The sequence below is a fragment of the Mytilus edulis genome, chromosome 2 (genome assembly GCF_963676685.1).
Source record: "Mytilus edulis chromosome 2, xbMytEdul2.2, whole genome shotgun sequence".
Classification (NCBI taxonomy): Eukaryota; Metazoa; Mollusca; class Bivalvia; order Mytilida; family Mytilidae; genus Mytilus; species Mytilus edulis.
Window position 1 is genome coordinate 27896702 of NC_092345.1, and position 24715 is coordinate 27921416.

Below are 24715 nucleotides of genomic sequence, written 5' to 3' on the forward strand. Positions count from 1 at the left end.
TTATGGGAATAGTATGCAAATGAGATGAAAATTTCATTATTAATTAGTTAATGTTTGTTTATTTACAGTTAAAACTACGATTCGGGATGAAAAATATTATATTTTAGCTTAAATTACTATCTTAATATTTATTATTTTATTAACTGTGAAAATAAAAAATAAAATATTAACCGTAACTGCGATGTAAAATTGATACTTACATTTTTGTTGAAGGTCGGTCAATAATCAGACGTCTTAGGTAAAGTAATGATAACCGCAAAAATACATTAATCAGGTGAATTGTAACCTAATATATTGATGTTTTTACATTAGCATCTAAAAAGAATTTTCTACACATCAACATAAAAGATAGGTATATACATAAAATGGATTTCTTTAATTAAACATCATTTTGATTTTACCATTTTGAAATTTAGAGTTTTTCGATAAGTCAATGTCAAAGATGAAGGTAGGCGTGGCTTCGCGTATATTCTAATCCAATCATAAAACTACCGTTGCGATAATACATTTCAGTTGTAACGCTCCGACAGTCAAAGGAAATGTTTAAATTTTCAAACTTATAGTGAAATGAATCCGCAAAATTGTATTCATCGAAGTGAGAAATAAATTAAAAGCCCAGTTATTATCTACATTTCGGAGTAAAACTTGTATAATTTTGTTGAGAAACGATAGATTCATCGTAACGATTTTAAAATGTAGCTTTTATCTACATTTAACATTTGTTAAAGTTTATTCAGCCAAAACTTGGATCAAATTTCAAAAGCCCCTTTCAAAAATCGAGATGTATTTGAACTTGAAATTTGTAATTATAGGGTAAAATTTAAATCTTATTTATTTGATTTGCATTCAAAGAAAAAGAAAGTGACCACTTAACAGATCGAAGAAATTCGCCAAAGACAACTGTGATCTATTTCATCTATAGTGCAAGTTAAAAATTAAAAAGATATCCATCTGCAGCTAACATTCTATTTTTATAATTTTTGTTAGTTATTTAAAACGTCAGGAAAATGTGAATAGTTAAAGATAAATGCTATATTTTCATTTAGCCCTTTTCAAATTCGACGAACAGTATCATCCGCATACATTTTCAGTTGTGTATGTGCAACATTTATAAAACTTTTACATTTTCATTATAACCTTTCAATTCTCTTTTCGTGGACACGCGGCATTAACAAAAAAATGTTGGTTAAAAAGGGGCAACGCATGTATAGAAAAAAAAATCCCACAATTTTTTTTTTAATATATGATAATTTCCAACTGTACAATGAAAAGTGCCTTTTTGTCTTTCCCCTGAATTTAACCGTGGCAGAATGATGAATGGGGAGCACTATAGGGTTTCTTTGAAAACATCTCATGGCAAATTTATTTATCAGAACAAGATTTAATACAAGTTACTGGTCAATAAGTCAGATAAAACATGATTAATTATTCAAAATTGTCTTGACATGTTTCTGAATAATAGCCTTGATATCGGATAAATCGGGATCTGAAGAATCTCTCTTTCAGATTTGTTCAGATATGAACTGTTAAGTAATCACTATTATGTAAGAAAAATAACAGATAAGCCAGTTCTTGACGCGTCCTTATGGTACACTATTACTCTAAGTCATCTTCAAGATTTTGATAAATATAGCTCGCTCACAGAACAAAAGTTTGGTCAAACATTTGTTGAGAATCATTTAGAGGGCGGAGAGTCCTGCGTATTTAACATGAGCAAAGCACAAAATTGTACACTATTACTATAAGTCATCTTCAAGATTGTTATAAATATAGCTCGCTCAAAGAACAAAAGTTTCGGCAAACCTTTGTTGAAAATCATTTAGAAGGCGGAGAGTCCTGCGTATTTAACATGAGCAAAGCACAAAATTGTACACGTTTACTCGAAGCCATGTTAATGATTTTGATAAAATCTAGCTCACTCGCAGAACAAGTTTGACCCACCACGGTTGATAATTGTTATGATTTAGAGAGTCCTGACTCCTATACATGTACGTGTTTAACACGAACAAAAGACGAAACACTGACATTCAAAGGCCCACGACATTCACTTAACATCAAATGTCGGTTCGACATTCCATTTTTTTTTTATCCAATCCTCCTTTTATATACAACATGATAGAAAGTAAGTAAAAATTCAAATAGAGCAGATCATAATTTTCTTAATACAAATTGATAGAACATACATTTCTAGGGGGAACAAATAAGTAAAAACGCTTTTCTGGATTCACTAGGAACACTTAAAGCTTATATCAACCAGCGCTGTAAAAAATGAAAATAACATTTTATAAATATCATTTGTCCGAAGCGCCTTTTTGTCGATTTGATATGTAAATATTTCGTATACACACTTGTTTGTTACAGAAAACACATTTTAATTGTAGATGTTCTTATTTGCCCGGGTAGGGTGTCGTGTTTGCCTGCAAAATGTTTGTTACCTTGTGAACTAGCATGCAAATAACTCGGCTCTGACAGTCTGGAACAATGCAGGGTTTATATTCATAACACACTATCGTGCTCTTGTTCTAACTAAAATTTGCATTTAATACAAAACTGCCATCCTTGCACCAATGTTTCCAAAGTCCAAACTAACAGAAATTTTTAAAGGTGACCAGCATTGATCCAAAATTTCCGATTTTACACACAATGTTAGAATAAAAACAGACTTATTGACGAAATTTCTATCAAGGCCGGGACAAGCAAATATCTATACTAGTATGACAGGGATAAATAGTTTTTTGATATCCCCTCAACCAAACTTTAATCTAGATCAGTTAAAAATCAACGGAAAAAAGTCGGTTTAATTTAACTTATCAAAAACTTTAATGCAGGAAAGCGATACTTTTAAAAAAATTGGCTTAATTTTACATATTGGACAATTATGAAGTGTCGTTAGTTAACAATTGTCTTACAATACTTAAGGATAAAACTATTTCTCTAACAAATTTATGTGTCCTCTCCACTTATATGTATATCTCTTTCAGATGTATCTTCAAAGTATGAACAGGGGGTCGAATTAGTAATGGCTTCGTTTTTTCTATTGTGACTCTTGTCGTTAAAAAGCAGAATTTGTGGTAGAGATACTCTGCAGAGAATAAAAACATCAAAAGCGACTCCTGCAGTAGTGCTAAGAAGATTCTTTGAACGAGTTAGCATGTATCTTCAAGATGAATTTATATTATGTAAACTTTCAAGACCTGTTTTCCTAATCTATGTCTTCAAATGAATTAGCAGAATGGTTATCAATTCTCTTCTATATGTTCATCTGGGCAGCAAAAACACTTCAAAGATACTTGAGAAATGGTATAAATATATCATCCCTGCCAATACTATTGAGAATTTAGTATTGAGCAGCGTGTTTTTATTAAAACCCCTCCAGAAACAGTTACAGAGCCAAAAATCAAAATGTGATACAGATGCGAAACTAAAGGTGCAGGAAAACATCAAACGTTTTCATGATCCTGATCTTGAAAAGAGATCATTGTCATTTTTAGTCATTACGCACATTCATCAAAATATTCAAACGCCGTTTGAATAATTTTCTTAATCTATCATACACGCGTTGGCCAGAAAGGGATAAAGGTATCGGAACTTGATGGTTTATTTTTCCTCAAGAGATTTAAGGGTTATGTCAGATTTGACAAGTTTTTATATACAAGTTGGAAGTAAATTCTTTCAAGTATTTGTTTTTATGAAAAGAGCATCGATTATTAACAAATAGGTTCATGTTTATCATGAATGATATGACAAGAAATCATTTACAATGATTTGTACGTGGTAACATTTACAGAACAACACAAGTAAAACGATTCCATGTATCTAATTTTTTTTTAAAACCAAAACGACAGTCAGTAAAAAATCATTTCCTGTAGAATAAAGCAGCATTCGCTATGGAGTGCTCCTTTGAAGGAGGGAATTCCTTATACAGATACAGAAACAGATATGGCTGTATAAAGTTTGCATGTTGAATTTTACATGACTATGGTTAAAATATAATTTAAATTGCTTAAGATTAAGCAAAGGGCAAAAGCGTCTTTGTAGTTCTAACCAGTTATAGTGTGTTTTTTTTAACTGTCAGACCTATCTGTCATAGAACTGTTCTAAACAATTTTAGGGCAGTATTGTTTCATTTCTTTAGTAGAACTCCCCAAACTGTTCTATGGTATTACCGTAAAACACTCAGGCAGAATCTGTTATGATTCAAAAGAGCTTCAAATGACTTAAATTAGAGCAGTTCTCTGATCGCAATTTAGAACTAGGGCATGCAGTTAAAAGGATTTACCCTTACTGTCAAATATTATATGAAAGAGAAATAAAATGATCCTTAGTTTTCAAACCTCAAAACCGTCACTTTTAAGCATTATCGAAGTGAACAGTTGGATAGCACTGTGTTTCAATCTAATTGTATGTAATTACAATGTTATAAAATATCTAATACGCAATGCAATCAAATTATTAAATGATCCCGATAATTGTAACAATAATCAAAACGACGGCGTCATATTCTGTCAATCAAAGTTACAAAAGCGCTTGGCAAAAGCTGAACTTGAGGTAATAGTTACGTCTTCTATCAGACCTAGAATTGATACTTGAAATGAACGCTGTCAATACGGATAAGAAAATATCATCACAAGTTCTAAAACAAAGCATCTGAGGTACAAATGCAATATGAATTCATAATTTTCAATATCTGTATAAAGCTTCTGACTTAGCGTTTATATTTTTGATTAATGAATTTCCGTTTTCTTTCGCTAAAATGATACACCTGCTTAATCAGTTGTAACAGTGAAAGAGAGAAAATGGAGATTCTTTGTTTTCTAAGAATGATAAATTGGATAGCTAAACCCAAAATCTAGACGTTTTCCTAATCATATGTTTGTAAACAAAGACTCGAGTTCGACCATTTTGTTTAACAATAGTGAAAGAATGACGTAAAGCGCACGTGACACTTCAAAATACATTCTTTTTATTATTCATTTTATTGAACAATAATCATATCATCACACAAAACAAAAAAAGGAGGCATTGATTAAAAGAGGGGCGAAAGATACCAGAAGGACATTCAAACTCGTAAACCGAAAATAAACTGACAACGCCATGGATAAAAAAGAAAAAAAGACAAACAATAATACACAAACACAAGACTAAGCAACACGAACCCCAACAAAACTGGGGGAGATCTCAGTTGCTCCGGAAGGGTAAGCAGACCCTGCTCCACATGTGGCATCCGTAGTGTTGCTCATGTTAGTACAAATCCGTTAATTAGTCTAATTCTAATAAATATATGATGTCAAATGTAAAAGGTGATACCACTGTGGCGATCAGCTGACAAAGAAAATGTCGGAAGAAAGTAGGGAACAATGAGATTCTCTAAGAATCAGAATAGGTGATTTAATACAATCTACATATGGGTACTAAAAAGAGCCTGATGTGGATATCTTTTTTTTTTTTTTTTTTTTTTTACAACTTCAGATACTTTATTTTACTATAATAGTTGTTAACAAATCTCCTTAATGTTACAACAATGGCATTAAGGTTCTGCCCTGTATGGTTAATTACCAATTAAAACCAGGGGATTTTATTGGTAAACTTTTTATAATTTTACATACATGTAGTATTGCGTGTTAGTTACAATTAACAGAGTAATAGCTGTCTACAACATGTACTTTACTTCACAATGAAAAGAAAAACGGAACTTTGACCGTCTTTTGTTTAGCTTTTAGTTTTGGATTAATCGAAAGTGAAAGAGCATGGTTTCGATCGGATTAAGAGGTCAGTATAATTGAATTATGGTAGTTTTTAGATAGTGTCTTATCTTTCAAGTACGCTAAACATTGAATGATATACTATATATGATAATCAAACAAAAAAAGTAAAAAGCAATTTCGTTAGAAATTTGTCTTCTTTTTATTTCAATGACATTTTTGTGATTCTCAAAAATGTAGGTCAATCAACTATAAATATGACAGCCAAAGAATCAATTTTCTAAAATTTTTCTTTGAAATTTTCTCAAAAAGGAATTTTCCGGATGATATAAAATTTGTGTATCAATTTCGTTTTTTAGGACTGACATCATATTCACATATTTGGTTCTCTTTTCGGATAAATAAAAACATTTATAAATCACAAAGCAAACAATTGTTATAATATGATTAAGTACATGATAATCCATATCTTCAATTTTGTACCCTACTACAAGATTTTGTAGACAAAAAACATGTTGCCCAATATTAAGATACATAAATATTTTGTGTAGAAATGTCCAATAATTTTTTACCCATGTGCATTCAAAGAAAAAATGATTATAGCTATCAGATTTAGAACATAGTTCACAGTTTTCACTATTAACTACCTTCCAGCGATACAAATTATGGTTAATAGCTAAAATATTATGCAGTAATTTCCATCTAAACATTTTTAATCTATTATCTTTTAAAAAAAGAAAGGTGAAAGATAAATTTTTCTTAATGAAATATATAACATTTTCACCTGATAGTTGGTTTTTCCATGAGCAAAAACCTACTGGAAGCTCTTTATTTGACCTGATAATAATATTATAAATTTCTTTAAACTTAATTTTGTCTAGATCATAATACAATCCATTACTTAACATTTTAATGTCTTGTGTAATGTTGATTTTAGTATGTTTTGATATATTGCTCTTTAATTTTTGGATCCAACTTTTGGGTAAAGCTTTCCGAAGGGAACATATTTCGGAAATCCAATTTTGTTTCTTTTTAAGTTTATCTAATATTTTATGAGAAATTTCTCCTTTATCATCAATTACATCATTTACAAAAATTATGTTTTCCTTTACCCAATTACTATAATATAAACTTTTACCACCTGTTTTTATATATTGGTTTCCCCAAATAACTTGCTTTCTTATATCTCTATAATTATCAGGTACTTTCGTCTTTCCACCTCCATTTTTAATCCAACATTTCAAAATTTCAAAGTAAAATGTAGGTAAGTTTTTAAGGTTTTCTAGTGACTTATGAGTATTAAGATTCATTTTAAATATTAAATTATTTTCCCCAAACTCTCTAAAATAAAAAGTAGGTATGATTTTCCAGTTAGCACAAGTTTCATCAGTTAATCTTTTAACCCAATTTATTTTAATAGCCTCAATGTATGCGTCAATATCTGTCATTTTTAATCCCCCTTCAATATAATCTTTTCTTAACACTGAGCGTTTAACTTTCTCGCTACCACCCTCCCATAAAAAATTAAATAAGATTTTTTTAAATTGACTAATAATTTCACTGCTTAGATTTATCAATGAAGCAACGTATGTTATATTGGGAATAACTAGTGTTTTAATTATAGTTATTTTTCCTATCATACTCAATTTTCTTTTCTTCCAATCATTTAGTATCCTTTCTGATTTTTCAAACTGTCTTTCTATATTTATTGTTTCACATTCTTTTTTGTTCAGGCCAAAATAAATGCCAAGACTTTTCACCGTATCTTTCCAATTGATACTTTCAAATTTGTCTTTGCAGTGTTTTAGTTTACCTAACCATATACCTTCTGTTTTATTTCTATTAAGTTTAAGCCCTGAAAAAGATCCAAAAGTTTCTATTAAATTAAGTGCATTTTTTATTTCATTTTTAGATCTTAGAAAGAGAGTTGTATCATCTGCTAGCTGTGAGATTTTTAGGCTGTGAGTATTTTTATCAATTTTTATTTGTATCCCTTTCAGATCATTATTATCCCTTATCCTACAAGCCAGTATTTCAACTGATAAAACAAACAATAACGCGCTTAAAGGGCATCCTTGTCGAATTCCCCGTTGAATCCCGAAGGGTTCAGAAATCCACCCGTTATTTAAAATACATCCTTTTATATCATGGTAAAGTGTTTTGACCCACTTTTGAAAAGACTGATTAAATCCAAATTTTTTTAATGATTCCAGCATAAAGTCCCATTCGAGTGAATCGAACGCTTTAGAAAAGTCAATAAATAGTATAGCTCCATCAATATTAAAGTTTTCAGCATAATCTATAATATCTTGAATTTGGCGTACGTTAAATCCTATATATCGATTTTTAACATAACCATTTTGATCTCTATGTATAATTAGGGGTAAGATTTTTTTTAGTCTTTGTGCTAAAGTATATGTAATAAGTTTTACATCAGTATTCAATAAAGTAATTGGACGGTAATTATCTAAGGACAAAGGGTCATTTTTTTTAAAAATCAATGATATTATCCCAATCTTTTGGGTCTCAGATAAAGTTTCATTATCATAACATGTATTAGAAACATTCAATACAATATGTTTTAAATTTGGCCAAAATTGTCGATAAAACTCAACTGTTAAGCCATCTTTGCCTGGAGTCTTATTTAGTTTCATATTATAAATAGAAGATGTTAGCTCTTCTAAAGTTAATTTACCATCCACTTGTTTGCTTTCACAAGGAGTTAAAGAATGATCAATGGGGGTATTTTCTATGTATGTCTTTAAAATTTCAGTTTCGGGACATGTACTTTTGTACAGAGATTTATAATACTCTTTACTTACATCTAAAATTTCACTTTGATCAACAGTAACCTCACCGGTTTTGGTCATTAATTTATTAATAGATTTTTTAGCCTGTCTATTTTTTTCTAGAGATAAAAAGTACTTAGTATTTTTTTCCCCTTCCTCTACCCATTTTATTCTTGATCTAACTTGGGCTCCTTTGGCTTTTAAAGAGTATATCTCTTCTAAATCTTTTTCTAAATTTTTTATTTGATTAAAAAGTTCATTATTTTTCCTATCAGGTAATTTGTCTAATCTTTCATTTAAAAGATTTAGTTTGTTTTCCATTATTAAAATATTATTTTTCCTTTCTCTGGCTTTTGATTTACAGTATTGGATAGTAGACTCTCTTATGTCAGTTTTTAGCAGGTCCCACTGATTTAGGACATTTGTAAGATTAAAATTTTGCTCATACTTTTCAATTAACTTATTTATTAGTTTATTGTACTGAGTATCAGTCAATATACTGTTATTCATTTTAAAATATCCTTTACCCCGATTATTTGCATAAATGTCTAATTTAAGCGAAATAGCCTGGTGGTCTGTGAATGAAATTTGTGCAGGCCTGATATCAGCAGATACAGTACTTAGGCGTGCTTGTGTGCATATTATAAAGAAGTCTATTCTACTAGCTTCATTTGTAGAATTTTTTCTTTTCCATGTGAATTGTTTTTTATCTTTATTTAATTGTCTCCAAATGTCTATCAATTTATGTGTTTTAATTAATTGTTTTAAACCATTGACTGGCTTTTTTAAGTTTTTATGTAATTTATTGTTCTTTGTATCTAAAGCTGAGAGTAAATCATTCATATCTCCCCCTACTATTAGAGCACCAAGAGTGTGTTCTTCAACTAATTTACTTACTTTTTTATAAAATTGGTTTCTTGCATGAACTTCATTAGGTGCATACAAGTTTACTAAGGTAAAAATCTTATCTTGAATTTCTATATTAATTATAATAATTCTCCCTTCTTTATCACAAAATTCATTAATTAATTTAAAGTCTAGTGATTTATTAATAAAGTAAGAAACTCCCCTTGAATTTGTTGTGCCTAGGCTGTGAAGATGTTTGCCATGGAATTCATTGTTAATTTGCTTTATCAAATCTTTTGACAAGTGAGTTTCTTGTGCCATTAAAATGTCGCATTTCTGCTGTTGAAACCAAGAGAATAATCTAAAGCGCTTTTCCTTTCTCGCTAAACCTTGACAATTAAGTGAGCAAATGTGGAAGTTTTTTGTTTTCATTATAGTATTAAAGAAGTTTAATTGTTGATCTCTTAAACGATTTATTTAAATCTAGCAAAATGTATAAACCTGTTCTATGTATCGTGACCCAGATAAACATGTAGTTATTTTTAGACCTATAAATAGCACAGGTAAAGTTAATTTCTATTTTTAGTTTCATTACTGACTTTCTGAAAACGTCTTGTATTTTGTAAACATTAGCATTGTCATTTACTGTAATTTTGATAGCGCGGGTGGTTCTTTTGTATTTACAACTTTTATATTTTTTTACAGATATGGAATTAATCGTGTCACAGAATGTTGTTAGCCAAATGACTTTACTAGAAGTGCTTAATTCTGGAAATATGTGCACAACAAAGAAGTGTGTGATATCTAAGTTCAAGAACAGTTGGATATTTTTGGCTGTTTCGTTAATGTTTATAAAAAATAACTGTGTAGAAATATGTTCGTATCCTGAAGAAAAGAACATCGGAAGATTGTCATTTACCGAAACTGTACTTTTATACTTCAAGACTGGCTGTTTTTTACTTGATTCCAAGAATATATTATGACAAAGGATTAAAGTGTGTCTATGAATACTGCATTTCGTTAATTTAGTGCTCCAACCAATTAAGCAATTTTCATTTGTTTTAGATGTGCATGGAACAATATTTTTTATCCAAGAAGATTTACCACCTTTATATTCATAGTCTATACATTTTTCATTTACAAATAATTTCATATATGCTGTATTTACTACATTTTTAAATAAACAACTATTCTGATATTTCTCTTTTGAATGTATGCTATCTACAATATAGACATCACATTCACAAATTACAATTTTGTTCACTTGATAAACACAGTCTATGTTTATAATACAAAGTAAACAAAGAAATATATACAATATATACAATATTAAAAACATGAAGATTTGTAATTGATAGTTTTAATTAAGATGAGCTTAGGATTTTGTTTTTTTTCACTGGTTCTTCTCTCTTGTGAAGCTCATCAGTAGGAGTACTTGCTGTTTGTTTAGTACGTGTTTTTTTCTCTTCATTGGTTTTATTTGATGGAGTTCTAAAGGCTTCTGCTAGGAAGCGTTCCATGCTCGGCTGATCTTTATTTGAATTTTGTTTGTCCTTTTTATTTTTTGCTCGTTTAGCCTTTTTGACATGTCGTTGTTCCTTTTTTTCACTTAGGTTTGAATGATTTTCAAGATTGTTGCTTGCCTGTTTGTTAAAAGTAAAGCTAGGCGTTTTTTGTTCTGCTTCAGCTGCTTGGGTTGTTTGTGACGCATCCTTTTGACAGCTTTCTGGATGTGTGGGAATGTCTGAATCTGATTCTGATTCAGATTGGCTATCTTCACTAGAAGAATCGGAGTCTGCATTACAGTATTTTGCTGTATGACCGGACTTCCCGCATGTCTGACATACCCAATCATCTGGGCAAGTAGTGCAATAGCTTGCTTTATGACCGCTGCCACCACATGTTCGACACACCCAATCGTTTGGGCATTCATAAGATTTATGTCCCTCTTGTAGACATTTATTGCATTTAATGTTTGTACGGGTGTCAACTTGACCTCGATGGAGTACCACTGCTTTGTATTTACCTATGAATAAAGTTTTTGGCAAAGGATTTGGTATTGGGTCACATATTGCAATGCGATCGCCAGTCTGACAATTTGTTACGCGTCCATCGACTCGTAGCCTTTCACGAAATAATGTATGTACTACACAGTGATTAAATTCAAGGGCTCTTTGAATTTGACCGTCATCTGCTGAGCAAGGTATATTTTTTATTCTTACTCGAACATTGTTAGGATCTTCATTTTCAGCAGTTTTGGGATTTCTAGCATATGTTTGTATTAGCTTTTTACGAATAACAAGACCATTTGTGAGTGTTTTATCTCGGTCTTCCTGATTGTCAAAATATAATCTCCATAATCCCCTAACCCTTTGTAAAGCTTTCAAATGACTGGGGTCTACAAGATGTTCAACAGATCTGTATAGCTCGAGATGAGTGAGGTACTGGTCTTGTGAGGGCTTATTAGAACCAAATAAGTCTTGTTCCAAGATGAAGATTGGTTTAACTTCACTTACTGACTGATCATTTGACGTTTTGTCTTTAGGAGAAACTGCTTCAGCATAAGACTTGGTCGAACTTTTTGGATCTACATTTCCATCCGCCATTTTGAAAAATTGAGACGACTTCTAGACTTTGAATATCTCAATTATTCACATCAATGTACATTAAATCGCCACTAAAACTTAGCTACGAAAGGAATATTGTATATTCTGTTGAAAATACGCTCAAAAACTATTAAGAATCACTTCATTAAATGTCAAAATCTGATTTTTTTCGAGGAGCTCTGCCTACCGTAGTTATGGCATGGGCGCGTTCCTCAATTCTCTGATGTGGATATCAATCGATTTGAAGTTATGTTCATACATCTGAGCAAGACTTTCGTTCATTTTTGTGTATTTGTTATCACAAAATGTTGCTCTCGGTCTATCAAATAGGAACAAATGCTAATGGAACGCCAACAAAAACAGGGGGATCCAATGTGGTCCGTAAGAATAACCATATGATATTATAATTAAAATGGTATTCGGGGAAATTTTTCTACAAACTATTCGAATTTTGTCTCCAAATAACAATTAACAGCAGCCATATTGTTAAATTGGAAATTCAAATTTTCAGGTCAGATCAACTCAAATTAAGTCTTTTGGGGATTTTGCAGCTCATATATACTGATAAAAATTAATGTTTGTTTAATTATTGTATTAATAACGAAAACGTTTTTACACGTTTGCTAGCTTCGAAAGCTTTTTCAAAATAGTGCTTATTGAAGGTAATACTGTAACATTATCATGAGGCAAATATATATTTTTTTCATTTGTGTCATAACTTAATATTACGTATGTCACGTGGTGATGTTCCAAACGTCAACATGCAAAATATCCTAACTTCACGTGGTGATGATGTCCCAAACGTCAACATGGAACAAATCCTAACTTCAAATGGTGATAATGTTCCAGACTTCAACATGGAACAAATCCTAATTTCACGTGGTGATAATGTTCCAGACTTCAACATGGAACAAATCCTAATTTCACTTGGTGATAATGTTCCAGACTTCAACATGGAACAAATCCTAACTTCACATGGTGATAATGTTCCAAACTTCAACATGGAACAAATCCTAATTTCACATGGTGATAATGTTCCAGACTTCAACATGGAACAAATCCTTACTCCACGTGGTGATAATGTTCCAAACGTCAACATGGAACAAATACTAACTTCACGTGGAGATAATGTTCCAAACGTCAACATGGGACAAATCCTAACACCATGTGGTGATGTTCCACCCGTCATCATAGAACAAATCCTAGCTTCACGTGGTGATGTTCCAAACGGCATCATGGAACAAATCCTAACTTCACGTGGTGATAATGTTCTAAATGTCAACATGGAACAAATCCTAACTACACGTGGTGATAATGTTCCAAACGTCAACATGAAACAAATCCTAACTCCACGTGGTGATAATGTTCCAAACGTCAACTTGGAACAAATGATAACTTTACGTGGTAATAATGTCTCAAAAGTCATCAAATTGTTACATATTTGTTTTTCGTTCATTTTTTTATATAGATGAGGCCGTTAGTTTTCTCGTTTGAATTGTTTTACATTGTCTTATCGGGGCCTTTTATGAGGGGGGCAAGGGGGGTCACAATAACAGCAAAACAGCAAATTGATTTGGCTTATAACAGATAACAAGGAATTAAAATGGACAAAAACAGATAACAGCAAATGAAATATTAAATAAGTCGGGTCCTTGACAAATCCAGTATTTCTTATTACGGGTATAATCCTTTGTAATGAATTCCATTTTCTATGAACATGTTTTTAAAATTATGTATCTAAAATGTGTTTACTACTCAATATATTTTTATACACTCGTTTACGGGACGTATTATGAATTTATGGAATACTGTTGTCCGTCTGTCGTCAATATGTCGAACATTAACTCCAACATGCACTTTTTAACCAGTTGCATAAAACTTTGGGAAATTGTTTATATCTTTTGACGTGAGCTCCCGTTCGTTTTTAATAAATTTCTGATTTTAAGTTTCTGAGTAATGAGGTTTTATTCAATACAAATGGTGGTATTTGTTTTCAGTTTTTTGATAAAATCTCAAAAATCCTTTCAAAAATTTGCAAGGAATTTTGGTGAATTGTTTATATCTATTAACATGAGCTCCCTTTCAATTTTTATAAATTTTAGATTTTACGTTTCCGAGTTAAGGGGTTTTATAAATTAAAAAGGGGGGATTTTTCCAGTTTTCAGACATTAACACAAAAACGTTTTCAGCAGTTCTCATGAAACTTTGCTGAATTGTTTATAGCTATTGTTGTAAGCGCCTTTTCTATTTTCATTAATTTTAGATTTTATGTTATTGAGTTAAGGGGTTTTATCCATTAAAACATTTTCAGCAGTTCTCATGAAACTTTGGTTTATTGTTTATATATATTGACTGAGGCTCCCTTTGAATTTTTATAAATATCTGATATGACATAAAGAAGTTATCGAATATTTCAAAAAGGGCAACGGGCGTATCATGCGCTGTTTATTTGATATATAGAATACTTTCTTCAGCATTTATTTTTATACAGTTATAGAAACTCACACATGCTTGTAATTTAAATAGTGTGTAATAAAATTGAGAATGGAAATAAGGAATATGTCAAAGAGACAAAATTGATATCTAGTAAAAATTCAAGGGCAGAGTTGTGGTATCAAATCAGGTCCAATTGACATAGTTCTTGTGGTTGTTGCTACTAAAAAATGACCTGAAAGAGTTTGAATATATATATTTGCATTTTGACTTTTTTAAAATGCCCATTTAATGAGGTGTGTGAATTTTTCTTAATAAGACTATGAGGCAAAGTGGTATATTGGGTAGAAAAATCAAAAGCACCAAAGCATGCAATCTATCAAGTACCTCGAACTAATTTTGACACTCCAAAAGTAATTTGTTCCACTATTTTCAAGGGCTCAATTTGAACAATTTTTTATCAGGATTTTGATTGCACCAAGTGTACTTGTAAGTAGATCTAGAATACATAGTTTAGGGGAACAATGGCTTGAATACGAAATAAATCTTTGTTTGTAATGAGTTATGTGCAGCTTCGGAAACCAGTACATGGTTGGAACTTTCATTGTGCAATGTGTTTGGTTCTGCTTTGAAAAGAATCACAGAGCTAAGTCAATGTACCATATAATATGATATTATATAAAAGGTTAACTGGTTGTAAGGACCTAGTCCTTAATTGAGATTCTTGTAAGATATTCCTGGCCGTATGTTTGTTCTGATTTAATTTGTTGGTACGGGAAACAAGGAACATTATCCTCATACAAAAAAATAAGATAATTCTAAAAAAATGTTCCAAAAAATATGGAATTTATTACAAAGGATAATCATAAGATATACTGGAATTGTCCTGGACCTCACTTCTGTGATGGGTATATGTTAATGGTATCCTTCTCCGGATACGGGACCAACATATGTAGTAGTGGTAGACCCCAATGTCCAATGATCTTCAATTTCTACCGAAAATTTGCTGTAAAAAAAATGCTAAAATTCCAATTTTCAATAACGGTTAACAGCAAATACATTATCACAATAACAGATAACAAAAAAACTAAAAGGCTTATAACAGCTAACAAAGAATAAGACAATAACAGCTAACAGCAAATATATTTTCAGAATAACAGATAACAAAGAATTAAATTGCCCCATAACAGCATAACAGTTAAACCCCTTGCCCCCCTCTTTTATAACTGACTATGCGGTATGGGCTTTGCTCATTGTTGAAGGCCGTACGGTGACCTATAGTTGTTAATGTCTGTGTCATTTTGGTTTCTTGTGGACAGTTATCTCATTGGCAATCATACCACATCTTCTTTTTTTATAAATACTAACTTTACATGATCATAAGCTTTCTCCCTCATTGTAGTTAATGGTTGAATTTAATGTTATGAATTCACAACCTTTTTTTCTATTTCAGATTAAACAATTTACTTCAAGAATGAGAACGACCTGATTGCTGCAGATCAAACTAAATGAGATATACAGTATCGCGAAAATGTAACCAACCTTTTTTATTTAAATGTTCATGCAATGAAATTATTCGGCAGCTCAACGTTCATAATGTAACTCCACGTTCGACAGATCAAGATGCATGGGTATTTGCATGTTCTATGTTAAAACCGACTATTTTACCAACTCTAAGTCTATACAAGGAGTGGTAAAAAATTGTGGAGAATAGGAGAACGGTAGCCATGGCTTCCAGGATGAAGCAATCACCCGATAAAAAGAACAGATATACAAACAAAAGAGGGTTGTTATTCAATATTATAGGACAGCTTAGAAACTTGCATAAAGAATGTTAGCTCCTGCAGTAAATGACTCATTTACTGGTGTTTACGTGAGTTTGCAACAACATTACATCTTAAAATAAAACACCGACATTACAATGTTTGTCCCTGTATTTTAATCTGAATACATAAATCATAGTATATACAGTATCAAAAAGATATGAAATTGACAAGATTAGATTGCATGTGTTGACCAAAAGTAAGCTTTACATGAAAAATACCGAAACATTTCGAGATAAACGCTAATTTGAAAAGGTCAGCATAATTTATACGGTTTTTACATGTTGGGCCCGTCTCGTTAAACACGCTTTCCATCCTCGGATGCTTAATGATCAAACACCCTCTATTCTCATTTATAAATAAGGTAAATGGCCTTTCTAATAAGCATTGAAATGCTTTAAAGTACATTGTAGTTCTCTAGCATAATAAATGGATTCCAACATGCATACATATATTTGGAAACCTTTTTGGATAATTGATCTTTGATTTATATGATTTGATTAAATTGATATTACAAAATTCACTACTCATTCATCCGTGTTTATGAATTTTGTGTGTTTGTTTATTCATTCATTACGTACAAAGCCAATACACAGAAAAGTGAATGTTTTGCTTATTTTATCTCTTCATCAAGATTGAAAAATCCTTTTGTTGTCATATACCCCTTCTCCTATCAAAACATCAACACTTGTATTTTATTTATTTAATGTGACTGTAATCAAGTAAAAATGCAAATGTATATGAGCATGGAAAAATCCGGAAATCTAGGCGCCAAACCGATTTTGACTTTCATCAATATATTCAAATCGATACAGTCCTTCTAAATTAAGACGAATGATAAATTGTTTTCTTTCCGGTCAGAAACTGGGTAATAATTTAATATTGACGGATTTCCTTTGATCTTAGAATGTTGGTTTATTCTCTAGGTTTACTATTGTTCAGCATTAAGTAATAGTAAAAGTAGGAATAAAAAGATTTAGGTCGGGAATTGTTGGTCCTGATACCAAACGAACACAATCAATAAGAAAACCTCGGATAAAGCGAAAAGTGTTTGAAAAATCCTATGATAATTGTTACCTTTTCCCCTTTCATCTTCTTATTTATATATCATGTTATTACTGAAAAAATTGCTTCAGGGGAAATGAGAAATATTTATAGAATGTATACTAAATTCAGCTTTCACCTTTGTGGTTTTAATTTACTGCGTTATTTTGGATGTACCTTTAAAAGTAGGGAATACCAGGTATTTGAGACACAAAACTGAATTAGTTTCTTTGTAAGTTACTCTTTGGTCCTGTTAACCCTTTTTATACTCTCATCACTAGGAACACGTGCCGTGGTTAATTCAGGGACTATCTTTTAGTAACGATACACATCCTTGATTACTTTTGCTATTGAAATAAGAGTTCAAACTTTCAACTTATTAAGTCGATATACTATCATACGAAAACTACTGCATTTTCCAAAGGATAAAAAAACATAAAAAAACAATGTACTTCAAGTCAGACTCAAAAGGGGAAGTCCATAGACACTAGCTGACAAAACCAAACGTTACCAATAAACGCAATTATTGGAAACAACTGTCATATTCCTGACTTGATACAGGCATTCTCCGAATTGGAATTGTTGATTTTAGAATTATCAACACAAACGCGTACCGACATGCTTAAAAAGTGTTACATACACATACCATGGACAATATGAATATATAAAAAAATGAGATGTGGTATACTATTATACAATGACGAGACAGCAACCAAAGAACAGACACGATCCATACCGTATACAGAGTTCACTATATTTGTGTGACCGTAGTTGTGTAGTTATACTGTTTCAATCTTTTAAAACAGTCGATGGCGACGTCATTTATACCAAATCTAATAATCCGCATATATTAAAATTAACATAAAATTAATTGCTGTAATTAAACCAATGTAATACCTCGATTAAAAAAGAAAGAAAAAAATCCGTTTCCGAACTGGGATTTTTACGTTTTTTTTTAAATTTTTCACGAATATAACATATCAACACATATATAATAGTGCAAAATATTGAATTGCAATTTTCTTTTTTTACAAACAACTATTGTTGACGGCTATATCAAATTCTATTGCTACAAATATATTTTCCAATTGCTCTTTTTTCCCTGTTGTTATGCAACTACTTCAACTAGTTTTCAATAGAGAACATTTTGATATAAATAACTTTCCATTTGTTCAATAATTCTGATTATTAACTTTACAAATCTGTCTGTTCAAATTGTTTTAAAGATTTGACATAAATAACTTTCCATTTGTTCAATAGTTCTGATTAGAAACTTTACAAAACTGTATGTTCAAAATTGTTTTAAAGATTTAAAGTTACGTAAAACAGCAGCTACTGTCAACATTTTCAATTTCGCATCTGTTTGCTATCAAACTTTAACACGTTCATCTCCAAATTGGAAATGATTTGTGTTGAAGCGATTTAAGTAATTTAATATGACAAGAATGCTCATTAAAAAGCAACAACTGCCAGTTTACACTATGCTTAACATCTCATTTTTCTATAGGTTGAATATAGCTTTATTTCATTTTATTGGCATATTTTTCAATACTTGATGGTAATGTTAAATAAATTATAATAGGGAACAATTTTCAATTACAATTTATTCTTGTAGAAAAACGTGAAATAATGTATTTCAAATTTTTTGGATGAACGAGCCGACAAATTTTTTACAATGTCCTTAACATGTTTAAAGCATAATTTAAACGTATGTTTTGCTTATAAATCTCATAAAATCTAAATGATTTATCTATTAATTTTATTGTTATGACTTTGAATGCGAAATTTTGTGGTGCTTAAAATTGAAATGAATACTTTTATTTTTATTTTTTATTTAGCTTGCCGGAGTACTTTTACAGTGAGAACATTTTTATATTTGCCTATTGCTATTTCAAGCGGATTAATGACAATTTTCGTTTTTATTTGATAAACTGATTAAACTTATATGAGATGAAAATATTTCAAGTATATTTAAAGGTCGTTTGCTATAAGATTCTGTTGCTGATGCAATGAACAAGGTGACCGTCAGTTTTATTCCAGAAAGGGGCTATTTTGAAACGCGAGTTCCATATGCATAACACTTTCTTATAGATATTCCTTGTGGAGCAAGATATGTCCACTCTTCCCGCGGAGCATCTGAAATGACTACAAGTTTTTGCTGGAGTTAGTGTTACTTAGTCTCTAGTTTTCTTTGTTGTGTTTGGTGTACGATTGTTTGTCTTTTGTTTTTTTCTTTAATGTTTATATTCGACTATGAGTGTGAATGTCCCTTTGATATCTTTCGCCTCTCTTTTAAATATAAAATCAAACTTTTTGAAACTTGATATTTCTTCTTCATACCTTGTTAAGAGGTCTAGAAATCTAGAAATGACTTCACTTATAATTTCATTTTTAATTTATTTTGATTGGAATAGTGTAAAATATGAAAACTCCACCTTATAGATTTGCTATGCGTTAATAATTATTTCCTATACATGTATCATTTAAAACGGGTATCTATTCAATAATCTGAATAATTGAGCTATGGTAAAAAAAAACAAAAAACACGTTTTATCACTTTAGAACATATGACAGAAAATTATGAGAACTTCACGTGTATGGTAGGGGTTTTTGTTGTTGGTTTGTTTTAAACCTTAAATAATATGGTCTATTGATCATAATCGCTACCCCATAGTTTTCTGAAAAGAAATGGGATTTGCTCTTAGGTTTCACCAGGAACATATATATTAGATATACTGTTCCCAGGTTTCACACTTATATTTATTATTTTCTAGTCTCTTATGATGGAAATCCTAAAAAGTAATAACTACAGATCCTGATTCCGTTAAGTAAAGTTAAAAGTTTATCACTATCTATTCAAGGGGAAAACCAATATAAATAGTAGTTGCTTTTATAGGAAAAGAATAAATCATTATAATTTAATTGCAATGGAAATCAGGATCACCTATATTTTTTTTCTCTTAACAAATCAATTCTTAGAATCTTGTTCACAATGGTTGATTGAATTTTTTATTTTTTTTGCATGATCAACAATTTTTTTTTATAAAAGCGCCGACCTGTGAATGAAAACTAGTGGACATATCAAGTGTATTTAAAAATTTGTTCAAAACTGGAGAAATGGTTTCCTGATAATATATTTATTTTTTGCCAGATTAACATTACAAGAAGGCGACAATAAGTTATTAAAATATTTTAATGTCATAAAATGGCCTTTATTTAAATTTGACTCAAAAATTTTACATTGGGTCAAAGTCAAACATTTGAAGACGAATCGAATACATAAGTTTTAAATACTAGTAATGTATATACTTTTATAGATTTTTCAACAACTGTACATTTATCAATATAACATGAATACTTATATAGTATAATAGAACGATACTGTAAATTCAAACTAGAGACAATTTTGTCTTGTTTTTTTCTTATATATTATAATATTACATTTATATATAAAATAATGTATGTCTGAACATTAATTTTGATTTCTGATTAGAATGGCCTTTTTACATTTATGGGGGTTTAAATTTTACCAAAATCTAGTAACAATTAGACTCGAATATATCAATATAATATTTAAAAAAAAAACAAATATATAGAAAAAAAATCCTACAAAGAATAAAATCCTGAAAATGTACAGATAATACAATCACGAAATAACACAAAGAATAACTACTACTAACCGCTTAATTTTTTGACCAGAAACTAATTCTCTGAAATTGTTTTTTAAAGCAGCTTCATTTAAAATTTATTACCAAAAGATAGTTATACGGACCACCTTCGTCTATCTTTTTATTGACATAAATGTGATTACGGACGGTGTATTCGATTTATGTTCCTGATAGTCCAATTAACTTTTGTATCATACAAAAATCGACAAATTGATGCCTCTTATAATGAGATTTTTATAGCTCGTAAAAGAATTGCAAACATAAATGATCGCATAATCTCACCAGAACGCCTTTACTACTTGTTTAACTGAATAGTGATTTATAACTTGTAGTTTGTATAAAGATATCTCGTTCAGAACGAAATAAAACGTGATGTTAACCTACAGGCAGTTATTTGGAGATTTTCTCACCATTTAATGGACATAAAGTTAATTCTTCATTGTATACGCGAAACATGAACCCCGTTACTATTGCTAGATAAACAGTTCATAAATATTCAATTGAAGGCCATTAATGATTTTCTATTATATATGTATTACCTTAAAGATATATAGATGTACTCGTCCAATACACTAATAGTTAATGAAACTGATCTACCTGAAATTGTATTTAATGACAAATATTCCACCCTCCAGGAGTCACGTGGTTAGTTTCAAGATGCTGAAACTGATAAAAATTATATACAAAAGTAACAGTGACATGCCTTGAAAATGTTAAAATATTTAAAAAGCGGGAATGAAGGAGGAAATACTTCTATTTGTTCTTGGTTTTTGAAAAAAAATCTAGATACAGCATCTCATCATAACACGAGTCACAATGAAAGCGATATGTTTGAGAGCGGCATACCAACTGAAAAAGACCAAATAGGAGACTTTTGTTAGGGAGCTACCATTTGATTTTTATGGGGGGGGGGGGGGGGGGGGGGGGGGGGTTAGGATGAAAAATTTTGTCCTGCATTTTTTTTTGTTGTAATCTCTGTCCTGCCTTTTTATTTTTCACTCTATTCGGTCCTGCCTTTTTTTTTATTGGTCTATCCTGACTTTTTTTTACCTAAATTGTCATCCTGCATTTTTTTTTTAACTCAAAACTCCTGTCCTGCCTATTTTTTTCAAATTTCATCCTAGCCCCCCCCCATAAAAATCAAATGGTAGCTCCCTTAATTGATTTAATTGTTATGTTGCAACAACATATTACGTAAAATGGAATAATTGAGAGAGCATATTTGATCTCTTTCGAATTAACAATAACATACAAGGACTCGCTTGAATATATACTTGCACTCAGTTATTCGTGCGATCTGCACAAAACTGAATTTTTGAATAGGCGATTCATACTCAAATGAAAAACAGTTCGCTGTATCTGAAGATGTTTGAAGTTTTGTACCCTTGGGTTGCTGTCTCAGGTAGAATCCTCATTCAAATAACGCATTTTGAAGAATGTTTGAAAGAGATTACTATTAAAGTTTAGTTGTATCTATACATGCGCTTTCGAAGCGAAGAAAAAAGGCACTTAACTCTTAAAATGAAAGAAAAGTTTATTTATTTATATTTGTTGGAAGAAAGGTGAAAAGAGCCACAGCATGCATTTTATTATTTTCTTAACCGTATTTAACTGCAGACATCATAGTGTTAATTAACTATAAAGAGATGATTTGTGCAATGGCCAATTATGCACGTACTTAATAAATTTCATATTTTCTTGGTTGTAATAAGATATTTTTTGAAATATTGTCTTATTCAAAATGTGAAACTTGTCCAAAATTTGCAAATAAATATCAAAATGCACGTGAAGCAGAAAAATGAACTGTCACATAGTCCACTGGTTTGAAATTTGATTTATTTTCCTCGTGTTGGTTAACATAATTAATTAAATTTGCATACGTGATTGTAGAGATCTCGTGATAGTTCATTTAAGTTATTTGTTGTAACGTCAATCATATGTTTTGATCGTCAGCAAACATTGGAAAATGATTGATCACGTATTATAGGTTTCTCAAATGTATGGACGCCAAAATAGACTATCCGACAATATTTAGTGTTTTCTAAGTTTAATTAAGAACTTGGACATTCTTACTTTTATTGTTTGCTATGGATTTAAATCATGAATCATTTGTAAAATTACAATTGATCTATTTCCAGAAGTTGTAATTGGGCGTGCATTTTTTTCCTTTTTTTTAATTTAGAAAGACTTCTACGTCATTTGGTATCTGGTTGAGAGTTGTCTCATTGGCACTCTTTCCATATCGTTTTATTTATATGTAAAGGCGTTACAAAAACTCTATATGAAATTAAAGTCATTTGAGGCTGTTTCATGCGACTATGACACAAGTGAGAGGTTTATCTATCTATAAAACCATGTTTAATCCACCATTTTCTACCAAAGGAAATGCCTGTACCAAGCCAGAAATATGACAGTTATTGACCATCGTTTAAAGTGTTTGAACTTTGATTATGCCATTTTTACTCTCCGTTTTCAATGTCCTTGGTGTTCTGTATTTTTGTTATTTTAATTTTTATTATTAGACTTTCCAAACTTTTTGTTTTCACTGATCTGATAAAGGATGTTCCATATTTGTAATGCGTTACTTGGGTTATTTTATTGGATATTTTCGCTGTTAATCCCCAAGGTTAACATTAACTCAATATCTTATATTTTAAATTTTCCGTCGGAAATTATGAATTTATAAGAGAACTAAGGTTCCTAATCGCTTAGGTAAATGCGACTTTAAACGAATTTGGCTAAACAAAACTATTTCCCTTACAGCCATATAACTCTTCCGATGTTTAGGTCTTAAAACATCCTGTTATTTTCTTTTTCACCAACTATAGTGTTCTCATCACCGACTGTAGTGTTCTCATCACCGACTGCTGGGTTCTCATCACCGACTGTTGACTTCTCACCATCGACTCTTGTGTTCTTATCACCGACTATTGTTTTCTCGTCAGCCACTGTAAGGTTCTCATCACCGATTTGTAGGTTCTCATCACCGACTGTTGTGTTCTCATAACCGACTATTGTGTTCTTATCACCGACTGTTGTGTTCTCATCACCGACTAATGGGTTCTCATCACCGACTGTGGACTTTTCACCATCGACTTTTGTGTTCTCATCACCGACTATTGTGTTCTCGTCACCCACTGTTGGGTTCTCATCACCGATTTTTAGGTTCTCATCACCGACTGGTGGGTTCTCATCTTCGACTGTTGTGTTCCTTCACCGACTGTTGGGTTCTCACTTCCACTGTTGTGTTATCATCTCCGACTGTTGAGTTCTCACTTTCGACTGTTATGTTCTCATTCACTGACTGTTGGGTTCTCATCACCGACTGTTGTGTTCTTATCACCGTCTAGTGTGTTCTCGTCACCGACTGTTGGATTCTCATCACCGACTATTGGGTTTTTATCACTGATTGTTGTGTTCTCATCACCGACTATTGTGTTCTCATCACCGACTGTTGGGTTCTCATCACCGACTTGTATGTTCTCGTCACCGACTATTGGGTTCTCATCATCGACTATAGTATTCTTATTGATAAACTGTTTCTATTGTTTTTCGCATTTCCTTATATGTGTTCTATATCATTCTCTTTGTTGGATTCACATACAACTTGACACAGGACAATTCATGTATTGGACATGTTCTCGTCGTTGAAGGTCGTAATGGTCCATCCAATGTCTACTCTTATTTATTATCGTTGTCAATATAATGTTCCCTATATTTGTTAGTACATAGAATGAAATTCAAAACAGCGTGGCTGTGGCCATTGATTGACACATTAAATTCATCCATTGACTGGGACAATTT

At 31.2% G+C, this 24715-nt stretch overlaps 1 protein-coding gene and 1 long non-coding RNA gene across 2 annotated transcripts in view; one reads left to right on the forward strand and one right to left on the reverse strand.

The window, feature by feature from the left end:
- LOC139511895 (homeobox protein Hox-D3-like) overlaps positions 1–381 on the reverse strand; it is a 45831-nt gene extending 45450 nt beyond the window's left edge. Inside the window, exon 1 of the mRNA XM_071299041.1 lies at positions 201–381. The gene's annotated coding sequence lies outside the window, so the exon portion shown is untranslated. The remainder of the gene's footprint in view (positions 1–200) is intronic.
- A 5248-nt stretch (positions 382–5629) lies between these two features.
- Positions 5630–10535, forward strand: LOC139511896 (uncharacterized). Its single transcript, XR_011662110.1, has 3 exons — positions 5630–5769; positions 7615–7663; positions 10043–10535. It is a non-coding gene; the product is annotated as an uncharacterized lncRNA (long non-coding RNA).
- The last annotated feature ends 14180 nt before the right edge of the window (positions 10536–24715 follow it).